General features: G+C 45.0%; 1 long non-coding RNA gene across 1 annotated transcript; it reads right to left on the reverse strand.

Annotated features, from left to right (window-relative positions):
• Nucleotides 1–9,347: 9,347 nt before the first annotated feature.
• On the reverse strand, nucleotides 9,348–20,504 carry LOC129637273 (uncharacterized). Its single transcript, XR_008707412.1, has 3 exons — nucleotides 20,287–20,504; nucleotides 19,979–20,133; nucleotides 9,348–9,694 (listed from the first exon to the last, which is right to left on the reverse strand). It is a non-coding gene; the product is annotated as an uncharacterized LOC129637273 (long non-coding RNA).
• Nucleotides 20,505–20,527: the final 23 nt, after the last annotated feature.

The following is a 20,527-nucleotide window of genomic DNA, read 5'->3' on the forward strand; positions in this document are numbered from 1 at the left end:
TCTGCAGAACATTTATAGCCTAAAAATCATGCTTTCAAAGAATACTTGAGGTTGGGGAAAAACCATAAAGAAGATTATTTTAAGAGAGTGAGAGAGAGAAAGCTGAAAAACAAGAAGATATACTAAAATATTATCAATGGATATCCCTCATTAGAGGGATTATGAGGAGGGCATGGCAACCCACTCCAGGATTCTTATCTGGAGAATCCCCACGGACAGAGGAACCTGGCAGGCCGCAGTCCATGGGGTCACAAAGAGTCAGATACGACTGAGCGACTAAGCATAGAGGGTTATAGGTAAACTTTTTCTTGTCACTTTCTTATATTTTCCAACTTTTTCCCAAAAGCCTATCTTGTTTTCTATTCATGAGGAATATTATTTTTGAAAATAAATTGATTCTGTGTGATCATAAATATTTTGGATATAATGGAACAGACACTATAAAAATCAGGATATAGTTACAGCCATGTTTATCCAGCGTCATCCGAGAATTGTTATATAGGAGGGAATTTTCAATATAACTGGATTATCCCTTTAAGCACTGATATTTTTAAAGGTTTTTCTATATTTCATATTAATTAATTTCTATATTGTGTATTCTATATCAATAATTCTAAAATACTTATCTGCTGTCTTAATCTAACAATGATTTTTCTTGATGAGTACAGGGCAGGTTTCAAGGACAATTACTACTTCTAGGCCTTTTTGCTTTTGCACAAAATACCCCAAGTTTTTAATTGTAGCATCACCTTTTTACAGTACTTCTATCTTCTTCCCTCTGTCAAGCTACCAGCAGTCCTAATATCTTCTTGTAATTGCCTTCTTTCATGTCTCCTCATCTGAGCAAATCAACGGTCAGTTTTGTTGGAAAAATGGCAAAAAAGTAATAATAAAGCTAAATATTAGTAAAGTAGCCACATTTAGAATTTGCTACAGCTATTTTCACTTCTCAGACCTCTGCTTCACCTGTGTCTGTGCTCCTCTTTTCTAAAGAGTGAAATTACCCGAGGAGTGAATTTCAGATAAGATGCAAGGTCATAGTGATTTCCTAACTGACTTAAAAAGAAAACTTACAGGGCAAGCTGACGAAAACTCCAAATTCAGTGTGGTCTCAAGCAGGCCTTTTAAGAGCTCTTGAATTTCAACGACTGTCCTCATCGCATCAGAAGCATTCTGCGTTCACTCTCCCAAGGGTGACCCATGGACTAGCAGCATCGGTATCACTTGGGAGATTATGGGACATCTCAGGATGTGTCGGAGGCCCTCCCCTGACCTATTGGAGCAGAATCTGCTTATTAACAAGATCCCCAAGTGAATCACAAGCAGGTCAAAGTTTCAGCAGGACTGAGTTAGAACAACACACTTAAATTTATTCGTGTGTCCCACGGCCCATGCTCTTAAAGCTTATTCAAATAAAAGCAGTTTCTCTCTCCCCTTTCTCTTTCTCATTGGGAGCAGGTTGTAAATCATTTTCACTTTACATGTATTTCTTTTAAAATGAAGAAAAGTGGAGAATTCCTTCTTCTCCATGTTTCTTACTCATGGGTTCGGCAGCCTCCGAGGGCACTTTTTTTTCATTTGATTTGAAAATTATCAATTCCTTTGGGAACGATAGACACAGAGCGCCAAATTGCTGCTTCTCTCTTGGTCTACAAAATAAGATTAAACATCAGAGTTGGGGTAGGGTGGGATGGGGAGATAAAAAAAAGTAATCAACATATAGTATCTGTCATGAATTAAGAGCTTAGTGAATATAAATTTTGTTCTGGTGTTTCAAAAGTATTTTATTCTTTGGCATTTAACAAATTTTCTGAAATTATGACAATCATAATATAATTGAAAACATACATAAGTATATATTGCCACTATTATTATAAAAATAGAGATATAATCATATTTTTAAATCTCTTAATTAAAACATGTGAAAATAGATATGGAAACCAAGATTGAAAAGAATATATCTAGTTGACTCATCAAACTTTTCATTTTTATTCAACTTTTGACTTCATCCTAACAAATAATTATTGAGAGTCTTATAAATGTACAGCAATGTGGTAGGATGCAAAAATTAAATCTTAGTAGTCCTTAGCCCAGCTGCTTATGTATAAAGATAGCTGATTAAAAAGATAACATAGATCCACATTCATGCATGTGTGCTGAGTCGTGTCTGACTCTTTCTGACCTCATGGACTGCATCTCACCAGGCTCTTCTGTCCATGGAATTTTCCAGGCAAGAATACTGGAGTGGGTTGCCATTTCCTCCTCCAGGGGATCTTCCCAACCCAGGCATCGAACCCTCATCTCCTGAATCTCCTGCACTGGCAGGAGGAATCTTTGCTGTTAAGCCACCTGAGCCCAGATGCACATTAATAAGTGTAATCAGAGAAGAAACTGCCAAGTACTGTAGAGTTTATCAGTTAAGATATTTTAGGTGTAATAAACTGACTATGGGAATTTAAGCAAAAAAATTATTGAAAGGATATTGGGTGTATATTATTCAGGATAGGCTAGGCTATGGTGCTGTAACAAACATCCCCCTAATCATAATTTCTAGGTCATGCTATAGTCCTTGTGGGTCAGCAGAAGTTCTGCTTTTCACCGACTGGGGACCCAGATGAACGGAGGCTCCACAATCTTGTAGCCACATCACCTGAAACGTGTAGCTTCCTTGGTGACCACACAGGGATCTCTAGAGACTGGAGATTTTCACAGGGGTTTTTTCACTGCTTCAGCCTGAAAGTGACACATGTCATTTCTACTCCATTGTCATCGGTAAGAACTAGTCACATGGTCTGCCCTAACTGCAGGGGACTGGAAATTGTAAGGGGAAAATGGAATCATTGGTGATCTTACTGTCTCTGCTACAGGTGGGTTCAGAGACTCAAAGAAAGAGCTGAAGAATCACCTCTTGCACTGAACAGGCATGACAGCAGCTTGGGAGACCCAGCTGGCAGGCACTGTGAGGATGCGGTCAAGCTGCCATTCCTTTGCGGTTTCTTGTCACCCGTCTCAGGATTTGTACTGGAAGGAGAGCGCAGCTGATTGGCCCGGTCAGGTTTTATGTCCCACCCAAGACAGAGGTAAGTGGACGACGTGATTGACAGTTCCACCCAAAAGAAGGAGAAATCATCCTTCCAAACAAAATTGGTCCGCTGTTACAATGGAAAGGGAGGGTGAAGGCAGCTGGGCAAAAACACACACCTGCCCCAGAGCTGATCCAAATACCCAAGTGTTTAGGATTGACATTATCGAGAAGGATATATAGAAGAGGTGACATTCAAGCTGAGCCATGAGGATGGGATAAGTGTGATGAGGAGGAAACCTAATCTAGGCAAAGTGTATGATGCAGAAGAAGAACAGCACCTGTAAGAAAGAGGAGACTAGTTGAGTTTGATCAGAAGAAATGGTTTTCAGGCACCTTTTCACCCCAGCACTCCCAGTTTGTCTTTGCTCCACGGGGTATCAGCTCAGGGGACACAAGGGAGTGGGGGCTGGTGGTTACAGCTCAACCTCCATCACGAGTTGGGGGCCTTGGTCTTCTGTCCTGGCCAAGATTCTCAGTTCTCCTCGTGGCCTCTCCTGGGGTTCACTTACACTTCCTTGCGCGTGGTGGTCTCCCGGTGATGAGATTGCTTATCTGATGGCTTAGGGCTCCTGAGGAGGCCCTAAGTGGAATCTGGTGCATCGTCCTGACCCAGAGTGACATAGTATCAGGCCCTCTGCCATCAAAGAGTTAAAGTATTTGACAAGACCTGTGCAGATTCAGAGTGGGAAGGGGCTGCACAAGACTGTGGCTTGTGGATCATGGGAGATGGGCTCCACTGGGGGCCCTCTTTGGAAACCAGGTACCATGGAGGGTATACTTACTCTTGGGCTTCTTACTCCCAGCCTCCAGTAGGAGGTATGTGGTGAGAAGTGAGAAGTGGGTAATGTTGCAAGAAAGTTAATTAGAGAGCTAGGTTGTCTAGGCACCAAACGTCAGCCAAAAGATTTGACATTTCTGTTTTCCGTTTTTTTCCCCTATTTTTTGATCACGCAGCCTGCAAGATCTTAGTTCCCCAACCAGGGGTCAAACCTGGGCCCCCTGCAGTGGAAATGCGGCATCTTAACCACTGGACCTGCAGGGAAGTCCCCAGAGTTTAAACTTCTAAAATATAGATGAGGGGATTCCCTGGTGGTCCAGTGGTTAGGGCTCCACGCTTTCACTGCTGTGTGTCTGGGTTCAGTCTCTGATCGAGGAACTAAGATCCCACAAGCTATGTGGTGTGGCCAAAAATTCATAAATAAATAAAATAATAAAATATAAATGAAAAAGGTAGTAGTGGTGGGGGTGGGGGAGCAGAGGCTTTCCTTTTCATGAGCCTCTTTCCAGATCTCCCCTGTATGTTTTATTCACCAAAACTGAATCACATCACTACCCTCTTGGTGCAAAGGAGCCTAAGATAGTGAAATCTGTCAAAGAGAATTAGAACTGCCGTTTCTGGCTTCAGTCAACCATGATTCATTCTCTGTGTATGAGCCATGGCAGCCTAAATGAACTGGGAGGGGAGCAAGCGTACAATGGTGGTGAGTAGGCTAAATACAGGAGTTGCCAGCGGCAAGAAAAAGCAGTGTGTTGCTTTAGTTCTGCTGATAAGGAGTTAGGGCTTGGACTAGGGCAGAAGCAGGAGGGCGAAGGAAACAGGGCAAATGGGAAAACGAATCAAGGAGTGGAGTGGGCAGACCAGGGTGGCTCATGGCTGTCTTTCATGAGAGAGCAGGGAAAAGAGAGAGACAGACAAGGGGAAGTCATAGATGGCGACATGGTTTCCAGCTTGCTTCATTGGATGGTGACACCATGAACTGAGGCTGAGAATACAGAAGGAGAAGTCAAGTTCGGGAAAGATGATGAGCTTGGCCTTCGGCAGTTGGAGACAATGACAATGAGGGGGAAATGTATACAAAGAGTGGGTCGTGAAACGCCACAACTTGGGAGGACAGGCAGGGCTAGATGTAGAGACTGAAATTAGACTCAAAACCACGCTATCAAATTATGTCTGTACAAACTCCAAAAGAAGGCACATCTGAGCACTCATAGAGATGTCTTCTGCTAAGAGGCATTGGGCGGATGGGGTGCAGGGGAGTAGATCCAAGGAAAAAACATTCACTGACTTTACATCCTTTTGTGTCTTCAAAGTTTTGATAACAGACATCTATCCAATCAGGGAAATGTAAGTTTGTAAACGAGCTGCACAAGAAGGAGAGTGCTGGAAGGAAAAGAAGAGTATGTGGTGAATGATCCCATTTTGAAGGCAGGATGAAAAGAAAGAGGAAAAGATGATTAGAATCTCTGTATGGAATCTTGTGGGCTTCCCTGTTGACTCAGTGGTAAAGAATCCACTTGCCAATGCTGGAGACCTAGGTTCGATCCCTGGCTTGGGAAGATCTCCTGGAGGAGGAAATGGCAACTCCCACTCCAGTATTCTTGCCTAGGAAATCCCCTGGACAGAGGAACCTGGCGGGGCTGCAGTCCGTGTGGTCACAAAGAGTTGGACACGACTTAGCAAATAAGCACCAATAGTGTGGAATCTTGCAAATCCATGCAGGAGAACATTTGAGGAAGAATGGGAGGTTGCAGAGGTGAAGGAGACTGGGTAGGGCCTGGGAGGGGAAGGCCTTTGTGTTGAAGCTACCACTGTTGACTCTAGAAAGTTCTACAAGTGTGGAGATGAAATACGGTCATATAGAACTGCGGTGACATAAGGAGAGAACATGCCAGCTCAAGAAAGCACTAGGGGGAGAGAAATGATATTTCTTAGCGACAGGAGGTCAATCACATCCTTAAAATGTATTGTCCCATCCCTCTTCCCTTTGTCGCTAGTATTTGACCTGTGGGACCCCCCGCACCCAGTGTAAGTGCTTGGCGAGCCTGTGCGAGGCACACGCCAGTTATTCCTGTAACTTCCTGCAACACTATGGGACCGGTAGTTGTTGTGGTAAAAGTACGTTGTGCATTTCTCTTTCCTACGAAATTTTTTCTAGCCACAAAATTAACCAGAAACAAAAGAAGCATAACCCCTGCCTCCCCCGCCCCCTTTTCTCAGCAACAGAGAGACAGAGTCCCTGATACAAGAGAATGAATAGCATGCCAAAACTAAGTTAGAAATGCCATCGAAACAAGGTGAGGATAGGCATGGGTTTCTTCGCCAGCCCCCGGCAGGCTGACCCCTGTGTTGCCATTTCGATTACGGATCGCCTCGGATTAAACGAACAGGACTGTGTGATCAGATGGGGGCAAACTAAGCCCGAGGGGTTTGGATTGTTCACTCGTACGTGATTTCTCCCTCCCTTGTGTGTTTTCTTTGGCTGTGCGTTCACCTGTTCTCTGATGGGTACACTGCAGAGCTGCCTATGAGGCCAACACATGTATTCGTGGGACAAGAAACATTACCTATCTATGACCTCCGTTGGCAGCCAGCTCTTGTGTTAATATGAGTCTGGCCAAGGGAGTTGAGGTTGGAGAGTGATGCTCAGTGAAAGCCCTTACCAGGGCCCCAGGAGCCCAAGATTTCCAGCCTGACACTGCCACTTTCTTTCAATAGTAACTGAGCATAAATTTCTATAATAACGGATTCAATGGAATGGCATTCCAGGTGGCACTAGGGGTAAAAAAAACCCACCTGCCAATGCAGGAGACACAAGAGATGTAGGCTCAATCTCTGGATTGCGAAGATCCCCTTGAAGGAGGGCATGGCAATCCACTCCAGTATTCTTGCCTGGAGAATCCCATGGACACAGGAGCCTTGCAGACTACAGTCCATAGGGTTGCAAAGAGTTGGATATGACTGAAACAACTTAGCATGCACACATTCAATGAAATACTTTAAGCTGCTAATACCAGAACCCCCAACTCACAGTAACCCTCATAATAAGGACATTTCAAATCCACCTTAACAGTATTCTAAGACAGAGAGTTCCTAGATGGGGGCAGCCATTCAACAGTGTCATGAAGTTCCCTGACCCTTGCATCTTTCTGCTCTGACCGTTTCAGCAGGTTGACTTTTGGTTTTATCTCTGCCCTAATTGTCACAGCATGGCTGCCACAGCTCCAAACATCACCTCTCTCTCTTTAATAGTGTCCAAGGTCTCTATCTTTCTGTCTTTTTATCAGAGAGGAAAATCTTTCCCCAAAGCCTCTTGCATACTTTTATTCAAGTCCTGTTGTTCAAAATTGGGGTATGTTTTTATATCGCAGCTGCAAGCAAGGCTGGGAAGGTGAGTACTTTGAATTTTCAGTTTCTAGAGCAGAAAAAAAAGGAGCTGAGAATGACTGTTGGATAGGCAGCCAAACGTCCACAACAAGTAACAATAATGAGACAGCTAATATTAATTAAGTTACTGGTATGAGACAGGCACTCTTCTAAGGAATTAATATGTTTTACCTTTGTTCATCCCAACCAAACTACTATGAGACCGGTCTCATTTTAGAGAGGCTGGGAGAGGTTTCAAAAATTTGCCTTGGCCCCCTCTCGGGTTTTTTTGGCGAAACATTTCTTGATCTCAGAAGACGCACGATTCAGAGGACGATCCGAGCCAGAAAGTAAATCATTGCAATGTGGTGAGGTAGGTGCTGATAGATACATAATAGGGTGTGAGTTAGTAAGAAGCCGTCTGGCCTCAGCATCCCTTGCCCCCTCCCCTAGGCAAGCAAGACCACCCTGTGTTTCCAGTGAAAGCTCCCAGGGAGGAAAGGATCAGAGAGAAGAGCTTAGAGCAGATGAGCAGAAGCAGCCAGTTCTCCAACTAGGAAAAGCGAGATGAGGGCATTGGGAGATCATCTGACAGTGCCGTGCAGACTCAAGGTGCCCAGGGAGGTGACAGGATCCCAGATGGCATGATGATGTGATGCTATGAGGGGACGCTTCACTCAGCCACTGCCAGACACTCATTCCACCCTGCTGGGAGGGACCTGGAAGGATACCCACCTTCCAGGGTCTGGCAGGATTGGACAATAGCCTCTCGGTGGTAGCCAGAGGGCTCTGCATAATTGTCTGCACTGCAAACATGCCTCCACCCTCTGTCTCACCCTGGAGGCTGAAAGAGTCTGCAGCAACTGCTTAGAGTGATTTATTATGCTCTGGGGCATGAGCTCTTAGCACCAGGCTTAATTTTATTGTGGAACAACAAATTCCTGTGTTGTGTCGTACCTCCAAAGAGAGAGCCAGCCTAACTTTACAACTGCATGCACAGATAGATGTAAATGCTAAAAAAGGAATCTCTGTCTGCCATGGGAGAAGGGATCCAGGAATATCGCCACAGATGAAGCACAGGTGAAGCAGGGTACTGAAGGACGAACCGGAGTTCACTAGGTGGGGACAAGGGGGCTTCCCTGGTAGCTCAGATGGTAAAGCATCTGCCTGCAGTGCAAGAGACCCAGATTCGATCCCTGGGTCAGGAAGATCCCCTGGAGAAGGAAATGGCAACCCACTCTAGTACTCTTGCCTGGAAAATTCCATGGACAGACGAGCCTGGTAGGCTCCATGGGGTCACAAAGAGTCGTACACAACCGAGCGAGGGACAAAAGAGGAAAAAGATCTAGGCAAAGTCAAAGAGGTGTGAAAGACATTGCTTCTCCTCAGAACTGTCAATATTCTGAGCATCGGGCAAATGGCGTTGAAGTCAGGTGATGACTCTGGTGAAGAAGACATCGGGGTTTTACCTTTTTTTTTAAACTTTTTATTTTGTATTGGAGTAGAGCCAATTAACAATGTTGTGGTAGTTTCAGGTGGACAGCAAAGGAACTCAGCCATACATGTACATGTATCCATTCTCCACCAAACTCCCCTTCTATCCAGGCTGCTACATAACACTGAGCAAAGTTCCCTGTGCTATACAGTAGGTCCTTGTTGGTTATCCATTTTACTTATTTTATTTTTGGTTGTCCTGGGTCTTCCTTGGTGCTCATGGGCTTTCTCTGGTTGCTGTGATTGGGGGCTACTCTCTCGTTGCCATGCACAGATTTCTCATGGTGGTGGCTTCTGTTTTTGCAGAACATGGGCTCTCTAGGGACATGGGCTTCGGTAGTTGCAGCATTCGGGCTCGGTAGTTGTGGTGCACAGGTTTAATTGCTCCTTGGCATGTGGAATATTCCTGGACCAGGGATCAAACCCATGTCCCCTGCACTGGCAGGAAGATTCTTACCCACTGTACCACCAGGGAAGTCCTGATTATCCATTATAAATATAGCAGTGTGTACATGTTGAGCCACTGGAGTTTTATCTTAATCTCCAAGACCATGAGTAGGTAAGCCCACCTCTTAAAACTGCAGAAACGAGTTTGAATGAGAATTTTCCAAACCTGCACTTTTACATAGGAGAACATTTTCTTATTCAGGAAACCCTCCATAAGCTGATATTAACTGTAACTCCAATATAAAAATCAGATGTAATAGGGACACATTTTTCCTTGACCACAACTGTCTTGAACATGATTTCACTAAAAAAATTAAATTAAGACCCACCCTGTATGCCCAGTGGCAAGGCTGCTGAGAAAGCTAACCTTCATCGGAATGGGAGAACTCTATCACATCCAGATTTGAGTGAAAACCCAAAGTCGAGTCCAGTCCATATGGGGGATGAGAGCCTTGTGGTTTTCATCCACACAGATGACTTTCAGAATGTTGGCTGCCTTCTGCTGTCACCCCCAAGCTGACTCCCTGATGGAGGAGACAGGATTCTTCATGTGGCCCAGATTCCCTGGGGACACCAGGCAGCTGTTTCCCACTGAGCTGGCCAGGACCTCCCCCCACCCTGTTCCCAGAGTGGAGAACCAGCCCAGTTAAGCCCACTTCTGGAGGCTCCGACCTCCCCAGGCAGGCTGTCTCCAATTAAAACCTAAAGTACCTTGAGACTTCCCTGGTGGTCCCGTGGTTGGGAGTCTGCCTTCCAATGCAGGGCATGTGGGTTTGATCCCTGGTTGGGGAACTAAGATCCCACATGCCTTGGGGCAACTGAGCCCAAGTGCTCCAGAGTCCATGAGTCACAACTAAGACCCAGCCAATAAACAAATAAATACCAGAGAAAAGTGCCTTGTGCCTGTTAGTCACTCTTTGTGACCCCATGGACTGTAGCCCGTCAGGCTCCTCTGAACATGCAATTTTCCAGGCAGGAATCCTGGAGCAGGTTGCCATTGAGTGCCTTAACCGGGTCTAAAGCAGTGTTTTTTCAAACTGAAGGTCATGACCCATCAGTAGCTTATAAAGTCAATTTTTTGGGTCATGACTTCTAATGCTTTCACCATTATATTTATTATTTATTATCATTTAAGATTTGAAGGGTGGAATGACTCACTTTTAAAAATTTTATTGATTGATTTTTGGCTGAGCTGGGTCTTCATTGCTGCGAGGGCTTTCTCTAGTTGTGGCGAGCGAGGGCTGCTCTTCATCACGGTGCTTGGGCTTCTCATTGCAGTGGCTTCTCTAGTTGTGGGGCACGGGCTCTAGGGCATGCAGGCATCAGTATTTGTGGCACAGGGGCTTAGGTGCCCCAAGGCATGTGGAATCCTCTCAGACCCAGGATGGAACCCAGGTCCCCTGGCATGGCAGGTGGATTCTCAACTATTTTTTATTTAATTAATTGTCTGTGTGTTTTGGTCATGCACACATTTATTTTATCAGTCACCTATATCTTTTTGATGACTTTTGCCAAACATCTGATTATGAACTTATTCAAACATACCAAATGGAGAAGGCAATGGCACCCCACTCCAGTACTCTTGACTGGAAACTCCCATGGACGGAGAAGCCTGGTAGGCTGCAGTCCATGGGGTCGCTAAGAGTCAGACATGACTGAGCGACTTCACTTTCACTTTTCGCTATCATGCATTGGAGAAGGAAATGGCAACCCCTCCAGTGTTCTTGTCTGGAGAATCCCAGGGAGGGGGGAGCCTGGTGGGCTGACGTCTGTGGGGTCACACAGAGTCGGACACGGCTGAAGCGACTTAGTAGCAGCAGCAGCAGAAAACATACCAAAAAGATGTAAAAAGACATATTTCCAAAAAAAAAAAAAAAGACATATTTCCACCATCAGATTCCACTATCTAAATATATTTAAAATTTTTAGATGAAGATTATTTAAGTTTTAGATTCATCTTTAGACTATTTTTTTGGACTTCCTTGATGGCTCAGACAGTACAGCATCTGTCTGCAGTGCGGGAGACCTGGGTTCGATCCCTGGGTTGGGAAGATCCCCTGGAGAAGGAAATGGCAATCCACTCCAGTACTATTGCCTGGAAAATCCCATGGACAGAGGAGCCTGGTAAGCAACAGTCCTTGGGGTCGCAAAGAGTCGGACACAACTGAGCGACTTCACTTTCCTTTCTTAGACTATTTTTAGATTAATTTTTTACATTATAGTTTACCTACCATAAGATTCACCTACTTTAGCGTACAGTTCAGTGAGTTTTGACAAATATAGTTAAGCAGCCACCACCACAATCACGTCTCAGGACGGTGCCTTCACCACAAGAAAACTCCCCCTGCCCTTTTGCAGTGATCCTGCTTCCCACCTGGTCCCTGGCAACCACTGATCTGGTCCCTGGCAACCAGGGACCTAGCATCTCTCCCTAGAGTCTGTCATATGAACAGAATTATATGGTCAGTGGCATTTTTGAGTCTGGCTTCTTTCACAATACATCGTGTTTTGGAGATTTTCCCATAGTGTTGCATGTATCCGAAGATTCTTCCTTTTGATTGTTGAATAGCATTCCATCGTGTGGATGATCCGAGGTTCGTGTATTCATTCATCAGCTGGGGAACATCTGGTTTTTGGCAGTTATAAATAAAGTCACTGTAAACATTTGCAGACAGATTGCTGTGTGAGGCTGGGTTTTCATCTCTAGGATAAATATCTTGGAGTGGAAAAGTGGGTTGTAATGTGTGTTTTATTTTATGAGAAACTGCCCAGCTGTTTTCCACATGACTGTAACATTTTGCATTTCCACCAGAAGTTGTGAGAATTCCAGTTGATTCACCGGCATGTGGAACTGTGATATATTTTTTTTAATTTAACGTTAAAACATGAGCCATTCTAATGTGCGTTGAGGCATCTCATTGTGATTTTAATTTGTAGTTTCCTAATGACAATGGAGAAGGCAATGGCACCCCACTCCAGTACTCTTGCCTGGAAAATCCCATGGACGGAGGAGCCTGGTAGGCTGTAGTCCATGGGGTCGCTAAGAGTCGGACACAACTGAGCGACTTCACTTTCACTTTTCACTTTCATGCATTGGAGAAGGAAATGGCAATCCACTCCAGTGTTCTTGCCTGGAGAATCCCAGGGACGGGGGAGCCTGGCGGGCTGCCGTCTATGGGGTTGCACAGAGTTGGACACGATTGAAGCGACTTAGCAATGACATGATGCTGAGCATCTTTTCATATGTTTATTTGCTATATGTCTACATGTATTGGTCTGTTCAAGTCTTTGGCCCATTTAAAAAACTGAGTTGTTTTTCTACTGAGTTTTAGAGCTTTTTAGATTATAGACACAGTCCTTTACTAGATACACAGTTTGCAGATATTTTCTCACTGTGTGTGGCCTGCCTCTTTATTTCCTTAGTAGTATCTTTTGAAGAGAAATGTTTCATTTCGGTGAACTGCAATTTGTCAGTTTATCAGTTGTTTCACTTATATCTACATTAACATGTTCAAACAGCTTTATTGAGGTAAAAACCATACAATTCTGCCATTGAAAGTATGTAATTTTATCACCTTAGCATATTCACAGATTTGTGCAACCTTCAGCACATTCAAGTTCATTACCTTTTCATTAGCCCAAGAAGGGACCCTGTGTTCTTTAACCAGTGGGATCCTGCCCTCTCATCCCCACGCCAATCTCTGGGCAACAGGATCTACATCCTGGCTCTTTGGAGTTGCCTGTTGTGGACATTCTGTATATACAGAATCCACAACATATGGTCCTTCACAGGTGGCTTCTTGGCACGTTTTCAAGGTTGATCCATGTTGAAGCATGTATCAGCACTTCATTTCTTTCTATTCCCCAATAATATTCTCCTGCATGAATATGCTGCATTGTGTATATCCACTGTCAGTCAATGAACATCTGCGATGTTTCCACCTTTGGGCAATTATGAATAAACTTCCTGTTGTGTGCAAGTTTTTGTTGTTGTTTACGTATTCTAGGTACAAGTCTCTTATCAGATCTATGATTTGCAAAAATTTTCTTTGATTCCTGGGATTGTCTTTTCAGTTTCTTAATGGTGTCCTTTAAAGCCCCAAAGCTTTTAAATTTGATGATGTCAAATTTACTTTTTTTTCCTCTTGTTGATTATGCTTTTTTTGGGTCATAACTTAGAAACCATTGCCCAATTTAAGGTCAGGAAGATTTACATCTATGTATTCTGGTGGCTCATGGTAAAGAATCTACCAGCCAATGCAGGAGACGCAGGTTAGATCCTGGGTCGGGAACCCACTCCCGTATTTTTGCCTGGAGAATCTCATGGACAGAGGAGCCTGGTGGGCTACAGTCCCTGGGGTCACAAAGAGTTGGACATAACTTAGCAGCTCAACAACAATAACAATTCTTCTAAGAGTCTTATGGTTTAACTCTCACATTAAGGTCCTAAATCTGTTTTAAGATAATTTTTGTATCTGATGTGAGGTAAGGATCCAACTTCATTCTTTTGTATGTGAATACCCAGTTCTTCCAGCACCATTTATGAAAAGGTAGCTCTTTCCTCATTGAATCGTCCTGTCGTGCATTGACAGTTGATATTTCCTTTATCACTTACCTGTAAACATTTCCATTCCTCTATCCACCCACCAATCTATTTTATTTTCTGATGCATTTCAGAAAGTGCGTTGCAGACATACTTCCTCCTAAGATTTCAGCATGCATATCATCAACTATAGTTCACTATTTGTCCATGATTTTTTCTTTTTTTGTAAAATTTACATACAATGAAATACACAAAACTGAAGTGTACCACCTGATGAGTTTTGACAGATGCACTTGCCTGTGCATGCAAATTCCTTATCAAGATATAGAACATCAACACCAACCCCAGAAAGTTCCCTCTCATGCATTTATTTTTATGTATTTATTTTTGACAAATGCATGTGCCCATGTAACCACCACCTTAATCAAGATAGAGAACATTTCCATCTCCTAAGGAAGCTCTTTCACTTCTTTGCTTTTAATCTTGCCCCACCCCATCCGCAGCCCAGACAGCCACTGATCTCATCTGTCCCACTGTAGATTAGTTTTGTCTGTTTCATAATTGCATATAAATGAAATCATATCATGCGTACTATTTTGTGATAAGCTTACTCCATCCCTGACCAACACTGGAAAAACAAAACAGAGCAGAACAGAGCAGAACGATTGGAAAGTTGCTTTGCGAAATATTGCTTTGTTGATCTTGGTTTCACACATACACACATGCACGTGTGTGTGTGTGCATGTGTGTGTGCGTGCGTGATTGTACTGAGCCAAAATAGAAAATGCATTTCTTACTGTGGGTTGCAGTCAAAAGGATTTTTTAAAATTTTTTTATTATTATTATTATTTTTTACTTTACAATATTGTATTGGTTTTGCCATACATCAACATGCATCCGCCACGGGTATACCTGTGTTCCCCATCTTGAACCCCCCTCCCACCTCCCTCCCCATACCATCCCTCTTCCTGAACCAAAACTCTCATTTTTTTTTCTACCTGTCTTGTCACTCTCCTTGCCCCATCACCTTCCTTGATCTCCTATCAATTACCCCAGTAATTGGCCTCCTCAATGGCACCCCACTCCAGTACTTTTGCTTGGAAAATCCCGTGGATGGAGGAGCCTGGTAGGCTGCAGTCCATGGGGTCACTAGAGTCGGACACGACTGAGCGACTTCACTTTCACTTTTCACTTTCATGCATTGGAGAAGGAAATGGCAACCCACTCCTGTGTTCTTGCCTGGAGAACCCCAGGGATGGGGAAGCCTGGTGGGCTGCCGTCTGTGGGGTCGCACAGAGTCGGACACGACTGAAGCGACTTAGCAGCAGCAGTAGCAGTAATATCTTTGAAAAATCTGTTTCTTCCCTCAGGTTACTGTTCCCACCTCATTCTACTCACACTCAAACTGGAGAACTCCTGCTCATCCATAGGTTGCCTCTCAGAACTGGTATGACATTGTGCCCTAATTACTTGGCCACACTTTCCTCCAGCAGACCACAAGCTCCCTGGGGACAGGAACCGTGTCTTTTTAACCTTTACAGTCTCTAGCTCCTCGGATGTGAAGCCGTACAATAGGCATCAATAAGTGTTCACTGAATGAATGAGTAAACCCCAGGGTTCTGGGTGACAGGGTTCGTTTTTTTTATAATTGGAGTATAATTGCTCTACAATGTTGTGTTAGTTTCTATTGCTCAATGACATGAATCAGCTGTATGTATACATACATCCTCTCCCTCTTGAGCCTCCCACCAACCCGCCCACCACCCCACTCCTTTAGTCACCACTGGGTTTTATATAAACCAACCTGATATTTTTCCCAAGGGCCCACTCCTGCGTATTTTATTGTCCTGTATGTCTCTGATTTCTTAACCATCATTTTTTATGACCTCCTTCAATCACCCTGAGACCTTAGTCTTCCAAATCTCTTCTCTCCACGCCCCACGCTAGCCCTTTCATCCTTGTAACTTCTTCCCAGACACGCTGAGGCAAACAACTCCTTATGAGGATGCCATCGTATCCTTATCTTTGGGGCCTTTGCCCCAGAATGGCCCCATCTTCCAAGGAGATGTTAATGCTGTGACTGTGGATATGGGCACAGGTATGTAGGATGTAGAAGCACCTATACACAGAGAGATGGTCATAGCCAGGAGACTCACTGGCTCATGTTGGTCTGGGTCCTGCTCTCAAGGAAAAGAAGCCCATAGCTATAGCTCCCAGATAGAATTCCAGAGGAGACGTATAGCAGATTGGTCAAGGGTACAGGCTACGGAGGAGAGATACAGGGTATGGTCCCGTTTTTACCACATTAGCTGTGAGATCCTGAGCAAGTTACATAACCTCTCTGAGCCTCAGTGTCCTCATCTATAAAATGGGAATATGCAGTGTTGTTTGAAGATTTAATGGGACAATTGATTATATAACACTGGGCATATGGCAAGTTTCCAAGAAATGGAAGTGAATCCGGTCTGGGGAAATAACATTTCCCAACGGGTATGTCTGAGTGTCCGAAGAACGAGAGAGAAGACCCAGCTAGAGGTAACCTGAGTTAAAGACCAAAGACACAGAGGACTTCCCTGGTGGCTCAGTGGTTAAGAATCCGCCTGCCAATGCAGGGGACATGGGTTCGATCCCTGGTCTGGGAATATCCCACATGCCATGGGGCAAGTAAGCTCGTGCATCACAACTGCTAAAGCCTGCATGCAGCAAAATGAAGACCCAGCGCAGCCAAAAATAAAAAAGTCTGAAGACACAGACAGCACTAAAGGACGTCACCAAAGACAAAACAGCGTTGATTGTGCAGAGGCTGAAAGAATATCCTGGAATAAAGTCTGGAACCAGGAGGCCACTCCATTTAGGAAATGTACTCTGGGAAGGCAGGGCACATGTTGGTTCTCCCATGTTGGAAGAATCTGGTGCTCTAGTGCCTCCTTGCAAAACAGCTGGAGGGCAGGAGTGCGTGCCATCCTGTCGACAGCTTTGCAGTGGCACATTCTTCCTTCCTTCCACTGGAGACTAACCACTACAAGTATTTCCTTGCACGGGCTGAGCACCCAGTTTACGACTGCCAGTGTTAAGACTGGAAAGATAACAGGTAAAAACAGGGCTTGTCACCTGGCAACGAGGGGACAAGCATGTGCAGTGACAAACCACTGATATCTACAACAAATAAAGCCGCGGTTCCTGCAGCTTCGGCCAACTAGGTGAAGAGGACAGAGCCACGCCAGCTGACAGGTGGCGGTCCTGCTGGCAGGGGAGGCCATCCTGGGAACACAGAAACACCCCAGGAAAGCATGAGAGATGGAGGCCCCGTGTGTCGAGAGCTGGTTTCCTTGTTCTTTAACTGTCCAGGCTTCAGCTCCTCCTTGGTCACTCCCCCCTGGACAGTTGAGGGTGACTCACTGAAGCTTTCTAGGTCTCAGCCACCTCAACCATCCCATTGGCCTCACCTTTGTTCATTCATTCATTCACTCTCCAAGCCATCTGTGGGTGCTGGGGACACAAGACTATTGTTTGCAGCTGTATGCCTGTACCCAGCATAGTGCCTGGCACATAGTAGGTGCTCAATAAATATTTGCTTCAAGGAGGAAATGAACAAGACAGAGTCAAAGTCTGCAAAGAGCTCACTGTCTAATAGAGGAAGCAAAACACAAAATCACAAGGTGCCCAAAACGCCTATACAAGGTTACTGGGTAAGTGCCCATGGGCATACAGAAGAGGAACCCCATCTGGGAACTCAAGACTTCTCCTCTGAGGAGGTGTCAGGCTTTCAAAAGAGAGGGCGGTTTCTGAAGAATGAGGAATGGAGGAAGAGCGCAGCCAGGAACAGTGATGGAGAAGGGAAAGCTCATATTATTAACCACTTACTACAGGCTGGAAATTTTATACTTACTGAAGAATTGATGCTTTTGAACTGTGGTGTTGGAGAAGACCCTTGAGAGTCCCTTGAACTGCAAGGAGATCCAACCAGTCAATCCTAAAGGAAATCAGTCCTGAATATTCACTGGAAAGACTGACGTTGAAGCTGAAACTCCAATTCTTTGGCCACCTGATGTGAAGAGCTGACTCATTGGAAAAGACCCTGATGCTGGGAAAGATTGAGGGCAGGAGGAGAAGGGGACAACAGAGGATGAGATGGTTGGATGGCATCACCAACTCAATGGACATGAGTTTGGGTAGGCTCCAGGAGTTGGTGATGGACAGGGAGGCCTGGCATGCTGCAGTCCATGGGATCGCAAAGAGTCAGACATGACTGAGCAACTGAACTGAACTGAACTTACCGTCTTGGGAAAGATTAGAATCTATCCATGATGACATAGGAGGGCTCTGCCTCTTGGCACTCCTAGAGTCCTTCTGTCTCTTGCTCTCCTGTCTGCTGGGTCTCAGCTCGCACTGCATGATTGCAGTACCCCAGCTGCTAACCAGCTGTGTCTCCTTCGGGTTCACCTTCCATGCAACTGCCAGAGGGATTGTTCTAAAACCCAGAGTTGAAACTCTCTTGCCTTGGTTTGAAAACCTTTTTTTTAAATACTTATTTTATTTTTTGGCTGTGTTTCTATAGCTGCAGTGCACAGGTTTAGTTGTCCTGTAGATAGAACCCGTGTCCCCTGCATTGGAAGATGGATTCTTAACTACTGGACCACCAGGGAAGTCCCAATTTGGAATCTTTTTTTAATTGAGGATAATTGCTTTACAGGCTTTTGTTGTTTTCTGCCAAGTATTCAATTTGGAATCTTTTGATGCTGCACATCACTCGAGGCTGGTGATCCAGACCTTTTGTAATATGGCCCTAAGCTGGATTGCTTGCCCCAGCCAGGCACTCCCTGAGATATACATGTACATCCCCACCCCTTGCTCGTGCTGCTTTTTCAGCCCAGATGCCCATCGTCTTTCTAACCTCCTTTAGAATGCTTCCACAGAAGCTCTCTCCTTTTCAGAGATGCCTTCAGGACCCATTTCAGAGGCCGCCTTCCTTGGAAGTCCCCACACTTTCTGTTTGCATAGTTTTATCCCTGATCGCAATCTAGTTGTGTTCAATCTGACTACTATCTCTTGAGTCCTCATTGCTATGAACTACAGGTCAACATCAGGGGAAGAGAAAGAAGACAAGTGAGGCTGGGTCTTTGCCCTTGGGAAGCCCACTGTATGATGGGAGGGTCTCCTGAGAGCCCCGTGGTCAAATTATCTTTTAAAGATTGGAAACCTGTTTCCTTTCGCCCAGTGGTTCTAAACCAGGGGCCACCCCCAACTCCCACCCCATGGGGCATTTGGCAAAGTCTGGAGACACATTAGTTGCTACTAGTAGCTACTAGTTGCTACTAATTAGTGGGCAGATGCATCTGGAATCTAGTGGGTAGAGGTCAAGGATGCAGCTGAACATCTCACAATGCACCGGACGCACTCTCATGACAAAGAATTACCCAGATCAAAATGTCAGTAGTACCAAAGTTGAGAAACTCTGGTTTAACCTTTCAGCAATGGAGAGCCACAGGGAGAAGTTCACCCAAAAGAGAGAGATTTAACTCTGTGAACTCTGACAGCTGAGTCCATGGTGACTTAGAGGAAGGCAGCCTTTGGAGACAGTATAATTCAGGACTTTTTTCCCTTTCTCCCAGGAAATCAGTGAAGTAAGCAGGCCTTCAGCCAGAAACACTAAGCTCTGTAGACATCGCTCTCAGATGGCGAAATGGCACACATTGCAACAAGCACGGTGTTGCTGTGTCAGTTAGGTTCCTGAGAAGAGTTTCTTTCTCCTGAGGAAGCGTGCTCACTCAGCACTCATCAGCTATGCTATCTTAAGCAAGTTTCGTACCCTCTCTGTGCCTTTTCCGCCTCTGCAAATGGACCCAACAATAGTACCTTGTTCCTAGAGTTTTTGTGAGGACTAATTAGTATATGACAAGAGCCTACAGCAGAGTCTGGCACACAGCACCACATTGCTACATAAATGTTAGCTCTTAACATCATCCTCTCATCACCACCACCATCACCACCTCCATCCTTATCATCAGCGTCATCATCATCATCCTCAGCTTCATCATCCCCACCATTAAAACCACCACCACCATCACACACGGCATCATCCCAGCCACCACCGCCACGATCACCCCATCAGCACCACCATTAAAACCACCATCGTCATCATCACCATCATCGCTTTCTTTTGGAAGAAACCTTGTTTCTTGGCCCGACGTTATCTGTGGTTTGATTGGATGTCAGTCGGCCCCAAGGGTGGTAGCAAAAGGGATCCACCCTCAGCCCCACTAACCTCTCAGACCCGTAGTCTCTCTTGCAGAGCTTGGTTCAAGGCTGTTATCAAGTTCTCATGTCCTCAGTCCCCCAAAACCAGGTGAGCCAGGCCAGCTTGGAGACCCCAGTCAGCTCCAGTTCTTACAATAAACTCCCTGGATCTGTTCTGTTAAACTTCAAAATGACAAAAAGCCAAGTCACAGAAGCATAAACAGTCAAAAATTTCTCCTGTGGAGCAATGGGGTCTGGAAGTTAACCACAGCTGGTGTGATTCAGCTGTCCAAAGATGTCAGGGCCCCCACGTTGGGGAAATTCTTCTCTCCTTACCAGAATTTCAGATACCGGTGATTGCTGGAGTTGCTTCTGTAGTTTGCAGGCCCCAGAACATCCACACTGCGGTTGTCTTAGCCTTCTCTCATGGCAGCAAGATGGTCTGTGTTCACAGCAGTGAGACCCCTTCTGTCGTGTGATGCTAACGGTTGCCCCGGAAGCACTTCCCCCATAATACATGGACGTCCTCCTACATTTTGTTGGCAGAGCTGGATCATCCAGCAACGCCCGCGGGCAA

The sequence above is a fragment of the Bubalus kerabau genome, chromosome 23 (assembly GCF_029407905.1).
Source record: "Bubalus kerabau isolate K-KA32 ecotype Philippines breed swamp buffalo chromosome 23, PCC_UOA_SB_1v2, whole genome shotgun sequence".
NCBI lineage: Eukaryota > Metazoa > Chordata > Mammalia > Artiodactyla > Bovidae > Bubalus > Bubalus kerabau.